This window comes from Dendrobates tinctorius, unplaced genomic scaffold (assembly GCF_039654945.1).
Source record: "Dendrobates tinctorius isolate UK_male_01 unplaced genomic scaffold, ASM3965494v1 ptg000001l, whole genome shotgun sequence".
Classification (NCBI taxonomy): domain Eukaryota; kingdom Metazoa; phylum Chordata; class Amphibia; order Anura; family Dendrobatidae; genus Dendrobates; species Dendrobates tinctorius.
This window is the reverse complement of record NW_027361669.1, coordinates 13212752-13239242: the sequence shown is the minus strand read 5'-3', so window position 1 is coordinate 13239242 and position 26491 is coordinate 13212752. Positions and strand designations below refer to the sequence as shown.

Genomic DNA, 26491 nt, shown 5'->3' with positions numbered 1-26491 from the left:
GATCCCAGAGGGTGCTGTTGCGCTTCCCCTGCCGCTGATGACCCCAGCTCTAAAATCGGTCACTACCCCAGCCCCAGCTGAAACGTCAAGTGCGGCCTACCCGGTGGCCACGGTTATGCCGGTACTGGGACCGGCAACGTCCTATTTGGCCGACCCTGTGACCCATCCTACCAAGAACACGGCTGTTCCCATCCGCCATTCGGCTCCAGCAGCTGCCTCTGCCCTGCTCTCTTCTTCGGTGGAGCCCCGCCCATCGGACTCTAGAGCCTGCGCTGTACCCTCCGTTTGGGTTGCGGAGGTTATTAAGGGGAAGAAGGCACGGGAGCAAGAGATATGGAACCTGCTTCATGAAAAGGGAGAGGCAGGTATGGCGGCTAAGAGATCGAGGGGACGGCTGGTGTACACTAACATTGCAAAAGGTTACGGCTTCATCCGGGATAAGACTGGTCAAAAAGTCTATATAAATGTGACCTCCGTACGTCACGGCCAGGCTCTGCAAGAAGGAGACGTAGTATCTTATTAAAAAGAATACTGCCCCCGCGGTTATTATGCGGTGGCTGTAATTGCAGAGCCAGAAGAATGCGAACCCCCATAGAAGAGGACTTGTGTGGACACCCTCGGTATTCCAGGAGCTCCACGGCTGTGGAGCCCCTCACTTCTGACCACCAAAAGTGGATTAGACTGTCGGGAGTATAAGGCACCATTGTGCAGTTCACAGGACAGTTCTACACCCATGGTAATAGAAAATGTGTTTTTTGAAAATGTTATATCCTGACAGAGTGGGGATACGAAGAGCAGAGGGAGTGTCCATGTCCAAGGAAGGGGGGAGGAGAACATGTGATGTTTTATTGTTGTATGTTGATTTTTGAAAGCAAAAGAAAATGAAAAAAAAATATATAAAAAAATGGGGTACTTGTGATATTGTAAAGTTGTTTTGTTGTACAATATGCACAAGAAAATGCAACAGGTCCGGGTAAGAGAAGGTCTGAGGGACCAAAGGGAAGTGTGAGATCCGAAAGGGGTCTATGTGTGGAGAAGGTCTGGGAAACTGAGACGCCTACCATGACATGTAACTGAAAGAAAGGTAAAAGGGATGGAAGACGTGAGAAAGACAGCCGTCCTAGGTCAGGTCCTCGACACCACGGACACCCCTGAGGGAGGAAGGTGGACACCGGCAATGATCTGGTAGGTGTGAGGCCTCGATCATGGCGTACCGGACAGTGGAAGGTAACAGAAGGGGAGAGTAGGGGAAGGTACACGCCATAGAGAGAATATGGGTGTACCTAGCCCAATTTGAAAGACATTGTCATGTGGCATGCGCGCTGGTGAGTAGCAGTAGGCTGCTCAGAGCATGGTGCTCCCAGTATGGTTCGGCCCCCACAGGTAGTGGGTTTGGCCCAACAACTGGTTCGACAACAGAGTGTAGGTGAAGCTTCAGAACGACAAAGGCAGGGATTACGATTGTCGAGGACAACAATAGACAAAGGAAGGGTGAGTGTAGGGAAGGTGACCTGACGGACGGACGGACGTATCAGAATAGAGAAGGAAAGGTTTGCAGAGTTTAGACAGGTGTCAGTTACTACAGTGGGGAAACAGCTGAGAAAGTGGAAAGTGTAGTGGACGTGCAGTACCTTGGGTTGACCATTAGAGGGCAGGGAGGAGTGTGAGCAAAGGACTTGACATCAGCTTAGGGCTTAGGAAACCGTTGGTCATGGGGTGCGGAGTTACAGGGAACCGGGAAAGATATAAATTTGAAGGAGGGTTCCAGAAAGTTCCAGTCCCCAGAGGGAGCTCCAGTGACAGGAGGACTACGACAGTTTGTGCACTGTGAAGAAAACCGAATCAGGGGGACTGAGGAGAGAGAAAGCCAGGGGGTGGTCCTGACACCAGAGTACCGCAGTATAGATGAGGCACTGAGGTAACGCAAACCGTATTGAGAGAGAGACGACTGTTCAGTAAAAGTGCTGTTGGTTTACGGGCCTAAGGCGGCCACAGTGACGGATCTGACAGGAGGGTCGAAGAGTGAAGAGGGGACGGTGCGTAAATGTACGTCCCTGGTGTAAAGTACGGTGTGCGGGAAGCGGCCCTGGAAACTGGGGGCCGATAAGTGAAGTGAAGTAAAGTGAATTGAAGTGCGGTGTACTTCGGAGGCCGTCAGGTGGACGGCAAGAGAATAAACTTGGACCTGTTCTACCCGAAACTTGACTCATCGTGTGTCTGTACGTCACTGCGCGGTATATCGAGGGACCACCCCCCCAGCTCGGCCCACCGACCCTACACAATCATTGGGGGTCTCAGGACCCTGAACTCCATTGATAAATAACACTATGCAGTCACTGTAATACAAAAAAAAATCCAAAATGATAGTTGTGGGTCGCCCGCCAGGGCAGTGGGGTACTCGGTACCGGGCCGGTATCAGAGGGAAGTGTCACAGTAGCAGTGACCCGGTCCGTGGCCCTGGGCGTCCATGTAAAAGGGGTTAAGCGTGGCTGGTTAAAGTTTATAAGTGGATGATACGTGACGCCACCTGTGGTGATCGGCAATAAAGGGGTTAAGCCGACGCTGCAGACAGATCCTCTGGGATAGATGGTATAAGGCAGCAAGATGTAATAGCTCCCCACAGGTGGAGCTGTGGTCCCAGGGCAGTGGTAATAGGTGTTGAGGAAGAGGGTGTAGTGTCTGGCACAGTGACGTAGCAGTGCTGGAGGGTTTGCAGGAAGAATGCAATGACACAACAGGGTGCAATTTCCGTTACCTTTACTGTGCTTTGTAAGTGCAGTCCAGGGTCCAGATTACAGATGGAACAGAGGCTGGCTAGCTTGGAAGCAACTTAGGAATCTCTCTATGCAGATGGGCTGTGTAGTCTCCTTTCTAGCGCTTATCTGAGGTACTTGCAGTACTGTGTTACACTGAAGTTCCACTTGCTTGTTCTCTTTTAGAACTCCCTCGTATGGCAGACAGCTGTAGCCTTCTTCTTCTGGCTCACACGTTGCTGTTGTGCCTCCGAGTCTTATGTGGGAACAGAGCATTTACAGCTTCTTATTCCTCTGGTTTCTGCTGCAGGAACATCAGTATCCGTACAACCTTGGAGACCGGACTCCAGACCATGCGCTACAGCTATAAGTGAGCCTGAACTCCGCTCAATCTTCCAGCTCTTCTCCTCATGTCCACACACGTTTCTCTCCTCACACAAACTGACTAATTTCCCCTTCCTTGCCCCCAGAGAGCCGCCCTTCCCCCAGTTTTGGTTCAGAGCTCCCTCTGCTGGCCTGGAGTGAGAACTGTGCTGTGTGTTGTATTTCCCTGATGGAGAGACCCTTCATTGCTTCCAAGCATGACATCACACTACCTAGGAGGAAGGTAATGCCACTGTGGCGACCATACTCCTTGGGGCGCCACAGTTGTACTTTAAAGGGTTGATCATTGGGTAGCAACTTCTAATGGGTGGCACTAAAGAAACTGTTCTCTTTCTTTTGAAGAACTGATTTACATATTTTTCCTAGTAAGGAGCATTACCTGTAAGACTTAATCTACTGAGAGGAGCAAGAAAATGCATGATTGAATGCACCTTTGTCTGATCCACCCAATATAACGAAGTGTCCAGAAACTGATCTAATAATGATCAAAGCTTGCCATAAGGTAGTATAACTTCACTAAAAGGTACTGCACACACCAATATCCAACCTACTGCCAGCTAGGTTTATACAGTAGATACTCCATGAAGCAATGTAATATTTCATTAATTGTATTCACTTGTGTGTCACCATTTGCACATGTCTTTGTTACTTGGACTTTTCAGGGTGTGTATCCTTTATGGGTTCCATCTTGATCAGTCTTGGGGGAAGTGAGCTCATCAGGTTCTGCTCATCCAAAAAAAAAACCCCTAACTCTCCTCTCTCAGGAGGGGAGCCAACCTAGATGGCTTGGGTGGCAGTCTGGGCACACACTGGGAATAAGTTTGGGTCTCCCTTGACTTTAGTTAGAGGAAGTATCATTCCCTGACTCTTGCTGAGGTGTCCTTGCTTTAGATGGGAAGATATCGGTTATTGTTGGACTTTGCTCCTGTTGGAGAGGGCTACGACTGACTGAATCCTAGTGCACTTTTTTGTGGCTCTCGGGTAGAGAACACAGTTCTCAGGCTCTTAATATATATATATATAAATATATATATATATATATTATTTCTCACCACCTCTCCCTCTCTTTCAGGAACTGGTTACCTATCACATACAGCATACCAGTCATTAGTCACTCCTTTAACAGCAACTTACTAACCTTAGGTTACAATATCATATGTCTTCAATAACCTGGTAATAATTGTATTTGAAGCACACAAATCTACCTTCCGTCTTCCAATATTTGTTCATATCACTGACAGATGTATATACAGAATCCAATCATTAAATATTTACAGCAAATTACCTCAAGAATCGGTTGGAATTAAATTCCTTCATTAAAAACTCATTAGTCTTCAAATTATTCAGAGATGATGATTCTTCCTAAAGGATTATTCTAGATAATATTCTGGCAATGTATAATAAATGTGAGGATACTGGTTCCTTTGTGTCACTGTTACTTGATTAATATCTGTAACCTCGCTCACCTTTGAGTCCATTTCCAAGCCGACAGTCTCACAACGGGGCCAATTATGTAACCAGCGTGACTTATCTTGTCCAGACAGGGACGTTTTCCTTTCAATGAGAAGAATTAAAAAAGGTCTATTACAATTATACAGTTCTGAAGAACAAATGAGATGGAGTGTATTTACTGTTGACTAAAGCTGTGGTGGTGATAATCATCTTATGGACATGTCTATATAATGTGTTACTCATTATACTGAGCTGAGAGCTTGATTATCATTTTAACATTCTAGAATTTGGACATGTGGAACATTGAGCTTTCTAAATGAATTCCTAGCAATGAGATGCAAAGCATCATTCAACTCGATTTTTCTACATATATACACTGCTCAAAAAAATAAAGGGAACACTTAAACAACAGAATATAACTCCAAGTAAATCAAACTTCTGTGAAATCAAACTGTCCACTTAGGAAGCAATACTGTTTGACAATCAATTTCACATGTTGTTGGGCAAATGGAATAGACAACAGATGGAAATTATTGGCAATTATCAAGACACCCTCAATACAGAAGTGGTTCTTCAGGTGGGGACCACAGACCACATCTCAGTATCAATGCTTTCTGGCTGATGTTTTGGTCACTTTTGAATATTGGTTGTGCTTTCATACTCGTGGTAGCATGAGACGGACTCTACAACCCACACAAGTGGCTCAGGTAGTGCATCTCATCCAGGATGGCACATCAATGCGAGCTGTGGCAAGAAGGTTTGCTGTGTCTGTCAGCGTAGTGATCAGAGGCAGGAGGCCCTACCAGGAGACGTGGAGGGGGCCGTAGGAGGGCAACAACCTAGCAGCAGGACCGCTACCTCCTCCTTTGTGCAAGGAGGAACAGGAGGAGCACTGCCAGAGCCCTGCAAAATGACCTCGAGCAGGCCACAAATGTGCATGTGTCTGCACAAACGGTTAGAAACCGACTCCATGAGGATGGTCTGAGTGCCCGACGTCCACAGATGGGGGTTGTGCTCACAGCCCAACACCGTGTGGCCCTCCACAGAAATGCCACCCCACACATTACAGACCCACTGCCAAACCGGTCATGCTGAAGGATGTAGCAGGCAGCAGATCGCTCTCCATGGCATCTCCAGACTCTGTCATCTCCAGACTCTGTCTGTGCTCAGTGTGAACCTGCTTTCATCTGTGAAGAGCACAGGGCGTCAGTGGCGAATTTGTCAATCCTGGTGTTCTGTGGCAAATGCCAAGCGTCCTGCACGGTGTAGCGCTGTGAGCACAACCCCCAACTGTGGATGTCGGGCACTCAGATCATTCTCATAGAGTCGGTTTCTAACCATTTGTGCAGACACATGCACATTTGTGGCCTGCTGGAGGTCATTTTGCAGCGCTCTGGCAGCGCTCCTCTTGTTCCTCCTTGCACAAAGGCTGAGGTAGCGGTCCTGCAGTTGGGTTGTTGCCCTCCTACGGCCCCCTGTTGTGAGTTCATTTTCCCCTTCACCGTCGATGTCTGATGAACTCCCTCTTCTGGTGAAGGAAGGTAGTGAGGCTGATTACCCAACACCTGATCTGGTAGATGATGACAGGGTAACAGGAACTGCTGACTGGATATAAGGCAGCCGATGCCCTTCTGAGTCGCTGGTGATTTCTCTGCTGGATTCTTGGAGACCAGTCTGATTCCTGCTTCCCAACGATAAGTTTTTGCTCTGCTATTGAACTTATTAGTTTTGTTTTGTTTACCTTGTTTTTTGGAGTTCAGCCATCCCCGGTCGGGGGTGTGCTGAGTTCAATTTTTGTCTCTGTTCAGTTTGTGTCTTTGTTCTGTCTTCAGAATTTACCTGAGTGCTGATATAGTCTTTTTGAAGTCCTAGCAACTTCAGGGCCTGTTTTTCCCATCAGACGGTTGGGACATTTTTTAGTAGGGTTTTTTATGGATTGCAGACAGCAGCTTTTCTATCCTGTCCTTTTTAGTTAGCTTGGGCCCCATCGTTTGCTCAACCTATCTTTCTATCTGTGTTAGTGTTTTCATCTTGCTTCACCGTCATTATATGTTGGGGGCTGCCAATTGCTTTGGGGTCTGCTCTGGGGCAGTTTAGATTTCCCCTTTCTTTCTTTAGGCCTATTTAGTTCTCCGGCTGTGATCCAGGGGTCTAGGGCACCGTAGGAACCCCCCACGGCTACTGTTAGTTGTTGTGGATAGGATCAGGGGTCTGCAATCCGATAGCTACCAACCTCTCCGGTTTTCTGGACTTAGCTTGTATTTTTGTTTTTTCCTCCTTCGGTGACTCAATCATAACAGCCCCCTCTACGTCTCCTGGTGTACTGGCCTGTCTCCTGGTAGCATCTCCAGCCTCTGGACACTATGCTGACAGACACAGCAAACCTTCTTGCCACAGCTCGCATTCATGTGCCATCCTGGATGAGCTGCAGTACCTGAGCCACTTATGTGGGTTATAGAGTCCTTCTCTTGCTACCACAAGTGTGAAAGCACACCCAACATTCAAAAGTGACCAAAACATCAGCCAGAAAGCATTGGTACTGAGATGTGGTCTGTGGTCCCCACCTGCAGAACCACTCCTTTATTGACTGTGTCTTGATATTTGCCAATAATTTCCATCCAGCTGATTGTGTTTAGCTGCACATATATTCAGCACCATGGGTCTACTCCAGATGTCGTTGGCTCCATCTACTTCAAAATCCATATTTCAATGTATGCATTGCTGAATTCCACCCCTCTCTCCCATGCTCTTGAATGCCCCAATGTGAACTGCATTGTATTTTTTATATGGTATGCATTGCTGAATTCCACCCCTCTCTCCCATGCTCCTGAATGCCCCATGTGAACTGCATTGTATTTTTTATATGGTATGCATTGCTGAATTCCACCCCTCTCTCATATGCTCCTGAATGCCCCATGTGAACTGCATTGTATTTTTTATATGGTATGCATTGCTGAATTCCACCCCTCTCTCCCATACTCCTGAATGCCCCATGTGAACTGCAATGTATTTTTTATATGGTATGCATTGATGAATTCCACCCCTCTCTCCCATACTCCTGAATACCCCATGTGAACTGCATTGTATTTTTTATATGGTATGCATTGCTGAATTCCACCTCTCTCTCCCATGCTCCTGAGTGCCCCATGTGAACTGCATTGTATTTTTGTTATATGGTATGCATTGCTTACCCATCTTCTTGTATCCATAATTGTACTCCATTCTTGTTATCTCTGCCACACATCTAAGTGGTCTGTATAACCCCTTCCCCCTTTTATGACCTTTGCTTAACTCTGTGCATTTGGCCTGGTCAGTCACACCCCACTTTCACTCACAGCTGATTGTGTTTAGCTGCACATATATTCAGCACCATGGGTCTGCTCCAGACGTAGTCGGTTCCATCTACTTCAAAATCCATATTTCAAAGTACATATTTCTAAGTACTCTGAATTAGACTAGAATTCTAGAATTGACTGTAAGGTAACGGACTATAACACCACAACAATGTTTCACCTTCTTTTTACTATCACCTGTTATGAATGGGTCACCGAGGAGAAAAAAACAAAACAAGCTAAGCCACAGAAAACCAGAGTGGTTGGTAACTATGCAGATTGCAGATCCCTGATCTTACCACACAACTAGCAGTAGCCGTGGAGCGTGCCTATGATGAACCTAGACGCCTCATCACGGCCGGAGGACTACATAAGCCTAAAGCAAGAAAAGAGAAAACTGTTATGAGCTCATTTTCTGCTCCACCAGTTGAGAGTTCCCCTTCCATTCTCCCTCTGGTGGTGACAGGAGGTAGAGAGGTTGGTTTAATTGGTAGTGATTTGCCACCTGGTGAGGAAGATAACGATTGGATCTCTGGAGGATCAGAATGGATATAAGAGAGCCGATGCCCTATCCTAGTGCTGGTGATTCAGTCTGCTTCTCAGGGCTATGACTCAGCTCTGTTCCAGTCATCTCAAAATAAGTTTGTTTTTGCTAACGTTCACACTTGCTCTTGTTGGTCATTTCAGTTTTTTGTGTGGTCAGCCAGCCCGGCTGGGCTGTGCTGAATTTCCACACTTATTTGCCAAATTGTCTTTATTTTGTCCCTTATTAGATTGGCCTCTTTTTACTCTGTCTCAGAATATTTCAGAGTGCTGATATAGTGGGAGAAGTCTAGTGACTTCAGGGTTAATTCTGCTATCAGTTGTGTTGGACATTTTTGTAGGGTTTTTTGGCAGATTGCAGACAGTTTCTTTCCTTTCCTGTCCTTTCTAGTTATTTTGGCCCCATCGTTTGTTCAGCCTATTTTCCTGCCTTTGTTTGTGTTTTCATCAGGTTTAACCTTCAATACATGTGGGGGGCTGTCTCTCCTTTGGGGTCTGCTCTGGGGCAGTTAGTTTTCCTCTTTTCCTACTTTAGGCTTATTTAGTTCTCCGGTTGTAACGAGGCGTCTAGGACCACTGTAGGAACACTCCACGACTGCTGCTAGTTGCGTGTTACGATCAGGGGTCTGCTGTCTGAATAGTTACCAACCTCTTTGGTTTTCTGAGACTTAGCTTGTTTGTTTTTTATTTCCTCCTCGGCTACCCATTCATAACAGAAAACTAACTGCCCCAGAGCAGACCCCAAAGGAATAGATAGCCCCCACACATGTATTGACGGTGAAACAACATGAAGGCACAAACACAGGCAGGAAAATAGACTGAGCAAATGATGGGGCCCAAACTAAATAGACAGGAAAGGAAAGGGAAGACACTGTCTGCAACCTGCAAAAAACCCTACAAAAATAATGTCCAACACTTCTGATAGCAAAATTAACCCTGAAGTCACTAGACTTCACCCACTATATCAGCACTCTGAAATATTCTGAGACAGAGCAAAAAGAGATCGAACTAGTAAGGGACAAAAAGCCAATTGGCAAAATACTGATAAATAAGAGTGGAAATTCAGCTCAGCCCCCAGCCGGGGCTGGCAGACCACACAAAAAACTGAATAGACCAACAAAATCAAGTGTGAACATTAGCAGAAAAACTTAGCTTTAGATGACTGGAACAGAGCTGAAAACCAAGAGCTGACAAGCCAGAAGGAATCACCAGCAACTGAATAGGGCATATCCAATCGTCATCCTCATTCTCAGGTGGCAGATCTCCACCGATCAAACCAGCCGCACCACCTCCCATCACCACCAGAGGAAGTCCAGAAGGGGAACTCACAACTGGTGAACCAAAGAATGAACTCACAACAATCACCCCCATACTACTCTATTTCTCCCTAACTCCTGCAATCCCTCCACCCAGTAAGGGACTAGTCATTTCCCCCTCCATCCTTCCCAGCCATCTCACCTCTTCGTCACAACTGTTCCTCCACATACAATCCTTTATCTCCAGACACACATTGCCACATCATGTCCTATCCTGCTCCCACCTTCTAATGCTCTGTCTACTACTCCTCATTGCTGGCGATGTATCCCCAAATCCTGAACCTCCTCAACACATCCCCACACTCATTTCTAACATCCTGCCACGATCCTCTACACTTTTTGGCAACCATGACAACCTCATACCTATTCATCCAGCTCCCACTCCCCCAGTCCCCCTACCTGGAGCACTATGGAACGCATGCTCTGTCTGCAACAAGCTATCGGTTATCCATGACCTCTTTATCACCAACAAACTCTCCTTCCTTGCCATCACTGAAACCTGGCTCACTCCCTCTGACACAGCCTCTCCAGCTGCGCTTTCCTATGGCAGATTCCATCTCTCTCACACCCCTCGCCCCAGCAACAAACGTGGTGGAGGAGTTGGCTTGCTCTTCTCCGAAACCTGCTCCTTTACCCCAATTCCTTTGCCACCCTCCGCTACTCTTCCCTCATTCAAGGTGCACTCCGTCCGCATCTATTTCCCCTCCAACCTCCAACTGGCTGTCATCTACCGCCCCCAGAACTAGTCATCTCCACCTTTCTCGACCGCTTCAACACCTGGCTACTCCATTTCCTTTCTGCTGACATCCCCACCATCATCATGGGCGACTTCAACATCCCCATTGACACTTCCACTCCAGCTGCCTCTAAACATCTATCGCTCATGGCTTCCCTTGGCCTCACTCAATGGTCCTCTGCCGCCACTCACAAAGATGGTCACACGCTGGACCTTACCTTCACCCGTCTCTGTTCCCTCACTAATCTCAATAACTCACCCCTCCCCCTGTCTAACCACAACCTACTGACATTCTCTTCCCTCTCCTCTCCTACTGCGCAACCCCAGCTCCATAAACTCGCTCACCCTCGCAGGAATCTCAAACACCTCAATTTACAATCACTCGCTGAGTCCCTTCTTCCTCTTACAGACATAGCTTCCCTTCATGACACAGATGCTGCTGCCACTTTTTATAACACCACAATAACAGCAACACTTGATTCGGCTGCCCCCCTCACGCAGAGCAAAACTCGCACAATCAACAGGCAGCCCTGGCTGACCAGCCTGACCAAAGAACTGAGACGGGTTTCCAGGGCCGCTGAGCGGAGATGAAAGAGAACCCATTCTACTGAGCACTTCAGCGCATACAAGCAGTCCCTTGCCAGCTTTAAGTCCATGCTCTCTGCTGCTAAACAAACTTACTTCGCATCTCTCATATCCTCCCTGTCTCACAACCCTAAACAACTCTTCAACACTTTCAATTCTCTACTCCGTCCCACAGCACCTCCTCCCCCTCCTCTCATTTCTGCTGAAGACTTTGCCTCCGTCTTTAAGCAGAAGATCGACAAGATCAGGCAAAACTTTGGCCCGCAGCCCCCAATGCCCCTCTTAGCCACTCAGCCCTGTTCTGCAAAAGCCAGCTTCTCCACCATGACAGAAGATCAGCTCTCCACCCTTCTGTCAAGATCACACCTCATCACTTGTGCCCTCGACCCACTCCCGTCTCACCTCATCCCTAACTTGGCCACAGTCTTCATCCCATCTCTAACACACCTCTTCAACCTTTCACTTACAAATGGTGTCTTTCCCTCATCCTTCAAACATGCCTCAATCACACCCATCCTCAAAAAGCCCTCCCTTGATCCATCCTCTGTGTCTAACTGTTGCCCAATATCTCTTCTCCCTTACGCCTCTAAACTACTGGAATAGCATGTATATCTTGAACTGTCCTCCCACCTCTCCTCCTGTTCCCTCTTTGACTGGTTACAATCTGGCTTCCGACCGCATCACTCAACTGAAACTGCCCTAACTAAAGTCACTAACGACTTACTAACCACCAAGATCAAGCGACACTACTCTGCCCTCGTTCTCCTGGACTTGTCCTCTGCCTATGACACCGTAGACAATTCCCTCCTGCTACTGACTCTCTCATCTCTTGGCATCACAGACTTGGCCCTATCCTGGATCTCATCATACCTAACAGACCGAATATTTAGCATCTCAATCTCACATACCACCTCCTCACCTCGCCCCCTGTCTGTTGGTGTTCCTCAAGGCTCTGTCCTAGGACCCCTACTATTCTCCATCTACGCCTTTGGCTTGGGACAGCTCATAGAATCCTACGGTTTGCAGTATCACCTCTATGCCGATGACACGCAGACCTACCTATCTGGACCCAACCTCGCCTCCTTACTGACTGAAATCCCACAATGTCTGTCTGTTATCTCAGCCTTCTTCTCTGCTCGCTTTTTCAAACTGAACATGGACAAAACAGAATTCATCATCTTTCCCCCATCTCACTTTACCCCTCCACCAGACCTATCCATCAATGTCAAAGGCTGCTTTCTTTCCCCAGTCCCGCACGCTCGGTGTCTTGGGGTGATCCTCGACTCTGCTCTCTCTTTCAAACCACATATCCAAGCCCTTGCCTCCTCCTGCCGCCTCAAGCTCAAAAATATTTCCTGATTATCAAACACCTGAGTCTGATGATGATGACTGGCTGAGTGGAGTTACTGACTGGATATAAGGCTGCTGACGCCCTTCTGCCCTGCGGGTGATTTCTCTGTGGGATCCTTGGAGACCAGTCTGAATTCCTGCTCCTCTAAAGCTAAGTTTTCTGCTCGGCTTTTTGCATTTGTGCTTAGACTTTGTTTTGCTTAGTTTTTCTGGATTTCTGCCATTCCCTGCTGGGGTGTGCTGAATTCCATTAGCTCTGTCTTCTGAAAATACTTGAGTGCTGATTTAGTTTTTGAAGCCTAGCTGCTTCAGGGTCTTTTTCATATCAGCTTGTTGGCTTATGTCTTTGATAGGGTTTTGGCAGATTGCAGACAGCAACCTTCCTTTCCTGTTCTGTTTAGCTAGCTTGGGCCCCATCGTTTGCTCAGCCTATCTTTCTATCTGTGTGAGTGTTTTTTCATCTTGCTTCACCGTCATTATATGTTGGGGGCTGCCTTTTACTTTGGGGTCTGCTCTGGGGCAGTTAGATTTCCTTTTCTGTCTTTAGGCTATTTAGCGCTCCGGCTGTGATCGAGGGGTCTAGGGCATCGTAGGAACCCCCCACGGCTACTGCTAGTTGTGTTGATAGGTTCAGGGGTCTGCAATCTGATAGTTGCCAACTTCTCTGGTTTTCTGGACGTAGCTTCTATTTTTGTGTCTGCCTCCTACGGTGACTCAATCATAAAACTTCTCCCGTGCTTCCCCCATACTCTGAAACTCTCTGCCGCAACACTTCAGACTCTCACAATCAACGGAAACCTTCAAGAAGAACCTGAAGACCCACCTGTTCCGACAAGCCTACAGCCTGCAATGATCCTCGGTCTACTGGACCACCGCATGACCTGCTCTACCCTCTCCTACTGTATCCTCACCCATCCCTGTAGACTGTGAGCCCTCGCGGGCAGAGTCCCCTCTCCTTATGTACTTGTGGGTCCCTTGTCTTACACATGTTTATTATACTTGTCTATATTTCCCCTTTACACATGTAAAGCGCCATGGAATAAATGGCGCTATATAAATGGATAATAATAATAATAATCTGTTGTCTATTCCTTTTGCACAACAGCATGTGAAACTGATTGTCAATCAGTGTTACTTCCTAAGTGGACAGTTTGATTTCACAGAAGTTTGATTTACTTGGAGTTATATTCTGTTGTTTAAGTCTTCCCTTTATTTTTTGAGCAGAAGTTACGGCACATAATATTATAATGGTTGATTCACTAAAAAAAATTCAAGGAGGGCATTGGTACAATTTTTGAAAAACATAATCCTAATGATCTTGATGATCCCCAAGACTTTTGGTGGGAATACACTGTAGACTGATGAGTCAAAAATTGAACTTTTTGGAACTTCTATGTCCTATTACATCTGGCATAGAAGTAACACAGCATTTCAGAAAAGGAACATCATACCAACAGTAAAATATGTTGGTGTTAGTATGATGGTCTGGGGCTGTTTTGCTGCTTCAGAACCTGGAAGACTTGCTATGGTAAATTAATTCTGCTCTCTACCAATAAATCCTGAAGGAGAATGTCAAGCCATCTGTTCCTGACCTCAAGCTAAAGAGCATTTGGTTTATGCAGCAGGACAATGATCTAAAACACATCAGCAAGCCCACCTCTGAATGGCTTAAGACAAACAAAATTAAGACTTTGAACTGGCCTGGTCAAAGTCCTGATTTTAATCTGATTGAGATTCTGTGGCAGAGGCTATTCATGCTGGAAACCCGCCAATGTGGCTGAATTACAACAATTCTGCAAAGATGACAGGGCAAAAATTCCTCCAGAGCTCTGTAAAAGACTCATTGCCAGTTATCACAAAACCTTGACTGCAGTTGTTGCTGCTAAGGTTGCCCCAACCAGTTATTAGTGTTAGGCGTCAGGTTTCTGCATTTGCTCTGCAGGAATCCAGAGCCTCACATTCTGCGGTCTCCTGCTGTCTATCTACCGCAGAGGAGATTACTTTGCAGCAGATCGCTCCAGAGACTAAGTCCCTCTGTTCTCCTACTGGGCATGCTCACGAGACGATCTCCCATTGGAGATCGGGACTCATGTGCCCTGGTCCTGCTCCAGATCTCATTGGTCCATCTCGGAGATCTGGAAGCTTCCGGATTGTCCCGGCTACAAAAAGCCCGCATGACCGTTCGGCCATGCGCTAGTATAGTCTCTAGTTGATACTGTGTGAATGATGATGGATGTATGAACCTGCAAATGACTCATTAAGATTCCCTCCCTCTGATATTACGAATGTGTACAGGGACTTAGATTAGAGTCAGCGCCAGCACGTGGCAAGCCTCAAGCCACTACAGCATCATCCACAGTGCTAGCGTCCGACATTGTGCGTGCTTCCTTGCTTTGTCGACTAGCGGCAGTGTCCTACGCCGCGCTGCAGTTGCAACCCTCTTTGGCGTCCGCAGTAGCACGAACGGTAGGTCTAGATGGACGCAGCTCCTCTGTCTTGGGTCCTGCTCCTGTGACCAGATAACGTGTGTGCATATACCTGAGACCTGTGACACTAACAGGCTCAGCCTTTTGTGTTTACCTCTGCTGACATCTCTGTGAGCAAACAGAGATTGCTTAGCGCACTTGGGTGACGTTCAACCCGCTTGCGCATTTCCGCCATATTGCTCGTCTGTCACTACTTAGCAGCAGTGTTTACACCTACTGCATGGTGGACCCTGAGCGGCGAACGCACTTTATTATTTATTTTTATTTAGTGCGTTCCGCCATTCCTATCATTATACTAGCACCAGGGTCTAGCTAGCAATGGCAGATCAGCAGCAACTCCTACAGTACATTCGGCAGCTAAAGGGCTGGTTGGCTACTCTTGAGAGTGCTATCTCAGCTGTGAAGTCTACTGAGGCTGCTGTACAGGCAATCGCAGAGGCGGTTTCACGTATGTCCACGTCCTCCCCCGCGCTGACAGTTTCCTTCCTCCCGTTGCCCGATAAATTTTCTGGCGATTGTGCCTCCTGTAGGGGTTTTGTGAGCCCGTGCTCTATCCAGCTGGAGTTACTGGCTGCGCGATTCCCTACGGAATGGGATAAGGTGGGGTCTATTGTTTCCCTACTGTCGGGCAGGGCGTTGGAGTGGGCCATGCCACTATGGGAGCGTGGTAACCCAGAGGTTCGGACCGCTGCTCAGTTCTTAACATCTATCAAGCAGGTCTTCCTGGGACCACGGGTCACGCACGATACCTCTCTTCAGCTACTTGCTTTAACTCAGGGATCTCTCTCGGTTAGCCAGTATGCCGTTCGTTTTCGGACACTGGCTTCTGAGCTGGAGTGGTCTGATAAAGCTCTCATCCCTGTGTTTTGGAGAGGTTTAGCGGAGCATGTTAAGGATGCTCTGTCTACCAGAGAGGTGCCTGTAAGTCTGGAGGAGCTGATTGCCATTGCCACCCGCATTGATCTCCGTTTTCCGGAGCGCGGGTTGAAGCGTGGTCAAACCAGACGGTAGGTTACTTCGGCTCACAACCTTTTTGAACCTCTGGAATTACCCGAGCCAGAGTGTTCACTCCCACAGCCCATGGAGGTGTCGCGTGCCAGTCTCGAGGCACGTCTGGCACTAAGCTCCACTCGCGGTTACCACTGTCAGCTCTCTGTTCCCCAGGATAACAGGGCCCTGCAATGGCCAAACTCGGTGCCGCCGGGCAAGACCTTTGTCCCCCTTCGCCTGCGGCCGAAGGTTCTCGCGTGAGCACACGAGTCCAGGGCGGGTGGCCACTGTGGCTACATGCAGACCACAAAACTCCTGGCAGGGTCTTATTGGTGGCCGCACAGGGCTCAGGACACTAAAAAGTATATTCGGGCATGTGCCTCTTGTGCTCGGAATAGTTTCCTTAAACAGAGAGTGATGACGCCCGCCGAAACACTGCGGCATTCCACTTCAGCTTCTGCTCCTGGCGATTTTTCCGCTCCCGTTGTCTCCCACGTGTCCCTTCTTAAACCTGGCGATCTTGCCACCTCTGATACCTTTCACATGTCCCGGTTTTCCGTGTCACCTGCCGGGACATCAGACTTGCCTTCGGACGAGTCTGAGGCCTATGCCTCTGATGGGCACAAGGTGGTGGATTGAAAGGCTCAGAGGGGAGGGGGCCCTAGGAGGGGGGGTAATGTCAGGCGTCAGGTTTCTGCATCTGCTCTGCAGGAATCCAGAGCCTCACATTCTGCGGTCTCCTGCTGTCTATCTACCTCAGAGGAGATTACTTTGCAGCAGATCGCTCCAGAGACTAAGTCGCTTTGTTCTCCTACTAGGCATGCTCATGAGACAATCTCCCATTGGAGATCGGGAGTCATGTGCCCAGGTCCTGCTCCAGCTCTCATTGGTCCATCTCGGAGATCTGGAAGCTTCTGGAAGGTCCCGGCTATAAAAAGCACGCATGACCTTTCGGCCATGCGCTAGTATAGTCTCTAGTTGCTACTGTGTGAATGATGATGGATGTATGAACCTGCGAATGACTCATTACGATCTCCTCCCTCTGATATTACGAATGTGTACAGGGACTTAGATTAGAGTCAGCGCCAGCGCGTGGCAAGCCTCAAGCCACTACAGCATCATCCACAGAGCTAGCGTCCGACATTGCGCCTGCTTCCTTGCTTTGTCGACTAGCGGCAGTGTCCTACGCCGCACTGCAGTTGCAGCCCTCTTTGGCGTCCGCAGTAGTGATGCTGCACGCACGGTAGGTCTAGACGGACGCAGCTCCTCTGTCTTGGGTCCTGCTCCTGTGACCTGATACCATGTGTGCATTTACCTGAGACCTGTGACACTAACAGGCTCAGCCTTTTGTGTTTACTTCTGCTGACATCTCTGTGAGCAAACAGAGATTGCTTAGCGCACTTTGGTGACGTTCAACCCGCGTGTGCATTTCCGCCATATTGCTCGTCTGTCACTACTTAGCAGCAGTGTTTACACCTACTGCATGGTGGACCCCGAGAGGCAAACGCACTTTATTATTTACTTTTATTTAGTGCGTTCCGCCGTTCCTAACAATTAGGTTTAGGGAGCAATCACTTTTTCACACAGGGCCCTTTAGATTTGAATTTCTTGTTCCCTTAATAATAAACACCTTCATTTAATAACTCCATTTTGAGTTTACATGTGTTATCTTTGTGTAATATTTAATTTTTTGGGTGATCTGAAACATTTAAGTGTGAGACACATGCAAGGGAATAGGAAATCAGGAAGGGGCAAATACTTTTTTAACAACTGTATATATGTGTGTGTGAGTGGTTGACTGGGAACTGAAGAAAACAGATGTTTGTCTTGTCCACCTTACATATGTCCTCATCCATAGGAGCCTCAAAACTGTCCAAGTAGGACGGTGCACTGATGGAAAAGCAACATTAGGGGTATCTATTAAGTTTTTGCTCTCGTGCACTTTCCCTTATGTAGATACTGTGCAGATGTGGAGCAACTCTAATAAGATGAAGGCCCAACTGATAGTTCTCATATAATGCAAAGGCTGCCTTGGCGCTTATTGTTTCTGGTGATGCAGTAATAACTGGATTTATACACAAGAAAATAGCAAAATGCTCATAAAGGGACAGATTTGTTTACAAATTTGCTTGACGTTACTAAGGAAATACAAAACATTCATAATAAATATATTTTGGGTATTTTTTTCCATTGAAATATCTTACACTGTTAACCTCTAAAGAAAATCACAGGCGTGCATTTAGCTCCTACATTATTCATTACATCAAGCCAAAGAAGCTTACTTGTCTTACATGTCTGTATTTTTTAAACCTAGACAAGGTTGTGGGCATGAATTTCAGATGTTTTCAGTGGGAGTATCATCCTCAGCCTCCACTGGCAGCAAATCTTTAACCTTGCTAGACTCCTGAATGCAAAATGTGGCAGGGTCTTATCAAAGGGAATGTACTAGACGCTTCACTTAAGCTATGATATGGACTAATATCACAGGATGTCAAGGACACTTAGGAGCAATTTAACTTGCATATCTTGAGAAGTGCAGCAAATATTAAAAGAACTGGACACTTTATGATGTCAACACTTCCATTTTGTTTCATTGATATCAAAGTAGTTAATATTCACTCTTTCCAACTCTCCCAGAAGACTCCTAGACAAAGAGGAGATCTCCTGGAATGCTATGAGTGGGTGGCAGTATAAATGTTATACTCACCTTGCCCTGTTCCTACACTTTTCCTCACACACAGACAGAATCATAGTACAGTGCTGCTCACCATTATTGGCACCCCTTCATTTTTTTCATAAACTGTACAATATCTTCAGAAATAAAAAAATAAAACATTGTTTTTCAACTTACGGTACATGACGCAATTTCAAAGAAGAAACAGAATAGACAGCATGTGCATCAATAAAGGAGCTCCTAATTAATACTTGGTTCCATATCCTTTGGCATTGATGACAGCCTCCAAATGTGTCTTGTAGTCATCAATAAGCTCCTTTCACTTCTCAGCTGGTATTTTCTCCCACTCTTCCTTTGCAGTTTGTTCAAGCTCTTGAATGTTTGCAGGGTTCTTTTTCCTAATGGTAGATGTCAGTTTACCCCAGAGATTTTGAATGTCATCAAGGTGAGGACTCATTGATGGACATTTTCTTTTATTGATGGACATTTTCTTTTAAAGTCGATTTTTTTTTCTTTTTTTATCCATTCCCGTGTACTTTTGGATGTGTGCTTTGGGTCATTGTCTTGCTGGAGGACCCATGATCTTTGACTTAAACCAAGTTTACACTGGGTAATAATAATAATAATAATCTTTATTTATATAGCGCCAACATATTCCGCAGCGCTTTACAGTTGAACAGTTTCAAACACAACAGTCATAAGTAACGACATTAACAATACAATAATTAATGGGTAGGACATTTCGCTTTAAAATCTTTTGATAATTCTCTGATTTCATGATTTCTGTGATACAGTAAAGGCTTCCAGTACCACACAAAGAAAATCAACCCCACAGCACTATGAATCCTCTACCATGATTAACTGTTGGTAGATTGTTCTTTCCTTATAAGCTTCATCGCACTGTCTGTAAACAAACTGTTACTTTGCATTTCCAAAAAAACTCTATTTTTTATCTGCCTACAGAATATTTTCCCACAAGGATTGTAGTTTGTCAAGGTACTCTTTGACAAAGATCAGTCATTCCTTTTTATGTCTTTTCTTCAGCAATGGTTTCTTCCCTGACCTTCGCCCATAAAGCTCTGCTTGGTTTAGCGTGTGGGGTATGGAACTTGTTGAAACCATGACCCCAGACTGTTCCAGGTTGGCCTTAAGGTCTTTGGATGTTTGACGTGGTTTTTTTTTTCAACATTTGCACCAACATTCAAAGACATCTCTTGTCCATTTTCCTCTTTCCCCCAGGTCCAAGGAGGCCCTTGATGGTGCCATGCTTGGCAAACTTCTTAATAACATTGCACACTGTTGAAACTGGAATACTAAGGTCTTTTCAGATGGTCTTATACCATTTGGAACTCTTGGGTTTTCTAATAATAGCAGTTCTGATGTCCTCAGACTCCTTTTTCTTCACCATTGTGACAAAGGAACAGGGCCTGCCATGCGGCTTTTTAAAACACTGAAGTAATTATTCATTGGCTAATTCATGTCACATGGGCACTGACAATGAATTTAGGTTTTTCTATTTTTCCCTGTCATTATTTTTTGTTATAAATTATGGTTTATAATTTTCTCTTCTGTATTTAACATGTGTGCTCTATAAAAAAAAACTTTCACTTGATTATTTTTTTCAGGAGATATTCCACATTATGCAATTAAGATTCATGGATGCAAATAACGATGAGCAGGACTGTATGTGTTCTGACATTGGCTCTGTATAATGGGGGTCTAACCTGCTCCTGTATAAAGGGAAGCTTGGTCTGGGGTGTGTATTAATTTGTAGGTGAAAGTTTTTATTAATGGTATACTGCATTTCTTTAAAGGGTCTAGTTTAGGGTTTATTCTGGGGTCTGTTTAGTGTACCTGGTCTAGGACCTATATTTACTGTCATGGCCGAAAGTGTTGGAAATCTTGAAATTATTCCAGAAAAGTGAGTAATTATCCCAGAAAATTATTGCAATTACATATGTTTTGTTATACACAGGTTTATTTCCTTTGTGTGTATTGGAACAACAAAAAAAAAGCAATTTGGACATCATTTCACACAAAACCTCAAAAATCGGCTGGCCAAAATTGTTGGTACCACTCCAAAATTGTGGGTAAACAACTTTATTTCAAGCATGTGACGCTTGTTCAAACTCGTCAGTTTCAAGTAACAAGTATGGGCAATATGAAAATCACACATGAAACCAGATAAAAAGGGGAGTGTCATGATCAACGTGTGACTGGACACACCGCCTCCAGCAGGGCGAATTTATATGACACACGCGACCCTGGATACACCGCCTCCAGTAAGGCGAATTTATATGACACACGCGACCCTGGATACACCGCCTCCAGTAAGGCGAATTTAAATAATAAGACGTGCAGCCGGATACACCGCCTCCAGCAGGCGAATTTCAGAAATACATGTTAAAACGGATACACCGCCTCCAGCAGGGCGAATTTAAATAAGGGGAAACACCAGGGAAACAATAACAATGGTGGGCCCTGCGATAGGGAATGGGGACGTGGAGACCTCCTGCACTCCCCTGAGTCAGTGTCACTACACTCCTACCGATCCCTAGGCCGGTTCCCCACCGGGCGCCGCTCAGGATACCTTTAAACCCTAGCTCGCCCTGCACCTACCCCTTTCTAGTGAAATGGCCGATGCAGAGACTAATCCCACCACTGCACTGAAACACAGATAAAGGAAAGGCACACACAGGGAAACACCACTTAGCTTTACTCTGTTGCCCTTGCTCCTGGCAACAGAGTCCACCACCAGAATGCAGCTCTCCTGCTGAAACGCTGCCACCAAGCTAAGTCAGAGCTACAAGATAATCCCCTCTGACTCCTTCCACACCAGGACTCTGACCGTGCTGCAAGGAGCTCTCTCCAGCTCCTTCCTCCACCAGGGATGGTTGGAAATGAATACTATCACCAATGCTGATTGCAACACCTGTGACTCTTTTATGGCAGAGCCAGCAATCACACCCGCATTAATCATGTGCACTAAACTAAAGAAACAGAGTGCAATGCCGCTCACCACCACCGGGGCAAACTTAGAACAAAGGACACCACAGTGCAATAATCCCAATGTCCACCGGTGGCAAAAACCACACCAAAGCACACAGCTTCAGGAAAAAAAAAGGTTACATGTGCTTTTAACTGTCATTATCCAACCTGGATCATGACAGGGAGAAGTTGACTCAATATTTGCATTGTATGTCTGTGCGTGCCACACTATGCATGGAATACAGAAACAACAGAAGAGAATTGTTTGAGGACCTGAGATCCAAAATTGTAAAATATCAACAATCTTAATGTTACAAGTCCATTTGCAGAGCTCTTAGCCCACGGTGTGCACATAATCAAAAAGTTTACAACCTATGGCATTGTAGCTAATCTCCCTGGACATGGATGGCAGAGAAAAATTGATGATAGGCTGCAATGCAGGATAGTCCGGTTGGCGGATAAGAAGCACCAATCAAGTTTTAAAGAAAATCAAGCTATTCTGCAGGCTTAAGATGCATCAGTGTCAGAGCAAACTATCCATTGAGATTTGCATGAAATTCAAAGCTAAGGCAGGAGGACCCCACTGCTGACACAAAAACATAAAAAAGCTAGACTTCAGTTTGTCAAAATCCTTCTTGAAAAGCATCTTTTGGACACATGAGACCAAGATAGAGCTTTCTGGTAAAGCACATCTTTCTACTGTTTGCCGAAAATGGAATGAGGCCTACAAAGAAAAAACATAGTACCTACAGTCAAATATGGTAAAGGTTCAAAGAAGTTTTGGGGCTGTTTTGCTGCCTTGACTATCTGGAAGGCATCATGAAATCTAAAGATTACCAGAGGATTTGGGGTCGCATAGTAGCACCCAGGGTCAGAAAGCTGCATTTGTGTCCTAGGTCATGGGTCTTTCAGCAGGATAATGACCCCAAACATACTTCAAGAAGCACCCAGAAATGGATGGAAATAAAGCACTGGAGAGTTCTGAAGTGGCAAACAATGAGTTTGTATTTAAATCTCATTGAACACCTGTGGAGAGATCTTACACTTGCTGTTCGGAGAAGTCACCATTCAAACATGAGAGAGCTAGAGCACCTTGCATAAGAAGAGTGGTCCAAAATTTCAGTTGAGAGGTGTAAGAAGCTTGTTGATGCTTATAGTAAGCGATTGATTGCAGTTATTTATTCCAAAGTATGTGGAACCAAATATTAAGTTGAGGGTGCCAATAATTTAGTTCGGCCCATTTTTGGGATTTTGTGTGAAACGATGTCCAATTTGCCTTTCTTTCTCTGTTTTTTTGCATTGATCCAATATACACAAAAATTTATAACAACATGTGTAATTGCAATAATTTTCTGGGAGAAATGCTTCTGGAACAATTTCAAGGATGCCAACACTTTCAGCTATGACTGTATATTGTTATTTTTTGTGCGGTTGGGTTTAGGCTATGCATTTATTTAGGGGCTATGGGTTTCTAATTTAGAGGGTCTTTATGTCTGTTAATTTAATGGATAATGAGTGGTTTGCATTTGTTTTGAGGGATTGTGTTCATCTTGAGGAGTAATGGGTCACTATTTGAAATAAAACTTTTTCTAGGTTGGGAGTATCTTCCTGTTTGTACATTCCTATGACATACGGCCAAAAATGTTGCTATACGGATAATACATAATACACCACTTCTCTGCTTTTCTCTAAGGTCTATTCATAAAAGCACATATAGGTCTTATCAGGGCAGGAATTAGGGGCAGGCACACTAGGCATTTGCCTAGGGCCCCCATTCCCTCAGGTGTGCCCAGCCAGTATCGTTCCAAGCAGCCGCTATGGAGCCCTTCATTCAACTATATCAGCACTGGAAGGCAATGATGGAGGAGAGACTGTCAGAGGACGCTCCCTCTTCCATCATTCCCACTCTGCCTCTTACACACGAGATGACATCACTTCATCACGCGCCCTGGTGTGCAGGGCAGTGGAGCTGCAGAGAGGCGCTGCAAACATTGGAGCAACGGGGGGAACAGGGAGAGGTAAATATTGTATTTATTTATGTATATATATACAGTCATATATTAAAGTTTGGGCACCCCTATTAATGTTAACCTTTTTTCTTTATAACAATTTTGGTTTTTGCAACAGCTATTTCAGTTTCATATATCTAATAACTGATGGACTCAGTTATATTTCTGGATTCAAATGAGGTTTATTGATACCTTCATCCAGGATCCAGGAACTCATTAATAGCTACAGGAAGCGACTAGAGGCTGTTATTTTTGCAAAAGGAGGATCTACAAAATATTAATGTCACTTTTATGTTGAGGTGCCCATACTTTTGCACCGGTCAAATTTTGTTGAAACGCAGATTGCACATTTTCTGTTAGTACAATAAACCTCATTTGAATCCAGAAATATAACTGAGTCCATCAGTTATTAGATATATGAAACTGAAATAGCTGTTGCAAAAACCAAAATTGTTATAAAGAAAAAAGGTTAACATTAATAGGGGTGCCCAAACTTTAACATATGGCTGTATATATATACATAAATAAATACAATACTTACCTCTCCCTGTTCCCCCGTTGCTCCAATGTTTGCAGCGCCTCTCTGCAGCTCCACTGCCCTGCAAACTTTAACATATGACTGTATATATCTAATACATAAAGCTCAAATGTGTGTATGTATGTATGTATGTATGTGTGTATGTGTGTATGTCCGGGATTGGCATCCGCACTGTCACAGCTACAGCCACAAAATTTGGCACAGTCACACGTCTGGACCAGAGAGTGTCCTAGGCTATGTTGTGAGGTGAAATTTTAACCCCTCGCATTCCAATTCACCAAACAATTTTGCCCTTATCTACATAATGGGGAAAAAGTGTGTGTGTATCAAGCCCCGCCCCTCATTATGATGTCATAATGGTTGCCATGGTGACTCTGATGTCATCATAGGTTGCAAGCCTCGCCGCTCATTATGATGTCATAATGGTTGACTATGAGATGGAGGATGTGTGATGGGTATATGGGCACTGGACTATGGGTGGAGGATATGTATGACGGGTATATGGGCACGGGACTATGGCATGGAGGATGTGTGATGGGTATATGGGCACGGGACTATGGGATGGCATATATGTATGATGGGTATATGGGCACGGGACTATGGGTTGGAGGCTATGTATGATGGGTATATGGGCACGGGACTATGAGATGAAGGATGTGTGATGGGTATATGGGCACTCGACTATGGGATGGCGAATATGTATGATGGGTATATGGGCATGGGACTATGGGATGGAGGATGTGTGATGGGTATATGGGCACGGAACTATGGGATGGAGGATGTGTGATGGGTATATGGGCACTCGACTATGGGATGGAGGATATGTATGATGGGTATATGGGCATGGGCCTATGGGATCGTGGATATGTATGATGGGTATATGGGCACGGGACTATGGGATGGAGGATAATTATAATTTGCTATAACTAGCCACAGTTAGTTACTATGCCCGGGCAGCGCCAGGCTCTTCAGCTAGTCTAATATATAAAGCTCAATGTGTGTGTCTATGTGTGTATGTCTGGGATTGGCATCTGCACCGTTGCAGCTACAGCCACAAAATTTTGCAAAGTCACACGTCTGCACCCCGAGAGCGTCATAGGCTATGCTGTGAGGTGAAATTTTTACCCCGCGCGTTCCAATTTACCAAACAATTTTGCCCCTATGTACATAATGGGGAAAAAGTGTATGTATGTATGTATTTATGTGTGTGTGTATGTCCGGGATTGGCATCTGCACCGTCGCAGCTACAGTCACAAAATTTTGCACAGTTACACGTCTGGACCCTGAGAGCATCATAGGCTATGTTGTGAGGCGAAATTTTAACCTCGCACGTTCCAATTCACCAAACAATTTTGCCTATTATTCTTATCATTTCTATTGTGTTATCATCCTTCTGTAAAGCTGGAAATAACACAATTTATTACCGTGCCAACACAGACCACCCTCTGACACAGACTGCAAGGGGAGCCCTGTATCACACAGGATAGGATTAGATACATGGCTCAGCAGTCAGTATCACACAGGATAGGATTAGATACACAGCTCAGCAGTCAGTATCACACAGGAGAGGATTAGATATACAGCTCAGCAGTCAGTATCACACAGGAGAGGATTAGACACATGGCTCAGCAGTCAGTATCACACAGGATAGTATTAGATACACAGTTCAGCACACAGTATCACACATGATAGGATTAGGTACACGGCTCAGCAGTCAGGCTCACACAGGATAGGGTTAGATACACGGCTCAGCAGACGGTATCACACAGGATAGGATTAGATACACTGCTCAGCAGTCAGTATCACACAGGATAGGATTAGATACACGGCTCAGCAGTCAGTATCACACAGCATAGGATTAGATAGACAGCTCAGCAGTCAGTATCACACAGGAGAGGATTAGACACATGGATCAGCAGTCAGTATCACACAGAATAGAATTAGATACACAGCTCAGCAGTCAGTATCACACAGGATAGGAATAGATACACATCTCAGCAGACAGTATCACACAGGATAGGATTAGATACACAGCTCAGCACACAGTATCACATGGAATAGTATTAGATACACGGCTCAGCAGTCAGTATCACACAGAATAGTATTAGATACACGGCTCAGCAGTCAGTATCACACAGAATAGGATTAGATACATGGCTCTGCAGTCAGTATCACACAGGATAGGATTAGATACATGGCTCAGCAGTCAGAATCACACAGGATAGGATTAGATATACGGCTGAGCAGTCAGTAACACACATGATAGGATTAGGTACACGGCTCAGCAGTCAGTATCACACAGGATAGGGTTAGATACATGGCTCAGCAGACGGTATCACACATGATAGGATTAGA

The 26491-nt window shown here is 45.6% G+C and overlaps 1 long non-coding RNA gene across 1 annotated transcript in view; it reads right to left on the bottom strand.

Annotated features, from left to right (window-relative positions):
• The window catches only part of LOC141082757 (uncharacterized), a 106702-nt gene that overhangs the window by 49530 nt on the left and 30681 nt on the right, over positions 1-26491 (bottom strand). Inside the window, exon 2 of the long non-coding RNA XR_012230583.1 lies at positions 4604-4691. This is a non-coding gene — a long non-coding RNA (uncharacterized lncRNA). The remainder of the gene's footprint in view (positions 1-4603; positions 4692-26491) is intronic.